Here is a 638-nt window from a genome sequence, read left to right as displayed (position 1 = left end):
GGGTGGGGAAATTTCAAAAAAGGGATGTAATTGCTTTAATGAGTCAATTCATTAAAGTAGTCATATATTGATAATGCATATCATTAAAGAAACCCCAAACATACTTGAAAAAAAATACATTGCTACTTTAAAAAAGTATGCGGATATGTTCCAGAGCACCTCCTCAAATAATTTTCAAAGGATGTGGAACTCTTCTATTTATGACTGATTTTTTTTTAAATACTAGAACTGAAAGAACTGTTATTTTGGTTTTATTCTTTTGAGGCAAATGGCAACTTTGGTGGGATGGGACAGTGCTTTGAAGCAGATCAGAAAGAGGAAAACTGTTAAGGCTATTGCCCAATACTATTTGCCAGTTCGATTTTGAACTTTATATAGATATATAATGATGGTCCATCACTCAGTTTCAATTATTAACTTCTAGAATTGTTTAGTTTATTGATGATCTTTCAAAAATATCCTAAAGGGAAAGGAAGTCTTGCTATGTATTTGTTTATTTATTTTGGCCCATCTAGAGATGACATTATAATGTTTCTATAAAAGGATGGATACTATAAAATCATAGGAGAAATTGTGCCCAAAGACCAACATTCTGGCTTTAAGAGAAAATATTATACGATTGCAATATTCAACAATGT

The sequence above is a fragment of the Pantherophis guttatus genome, chromosome 4, assembly GCF_059756535.1.
Source record: "Pantherophis guttatus breed Tessera chromosome 4, ASM5975653v1, whole genome shotgun sequence".
NCBI lineage: Eukaryota > Metazoa > Chordata > Lepidosauria > Squamata > Colubridae > Pantherophis > Pantherophis guttatus.
The sequence above is the reverse complement of the archived record's forward strand: the minus strand, read 5'-3'. Positions refer to the sequence as shown.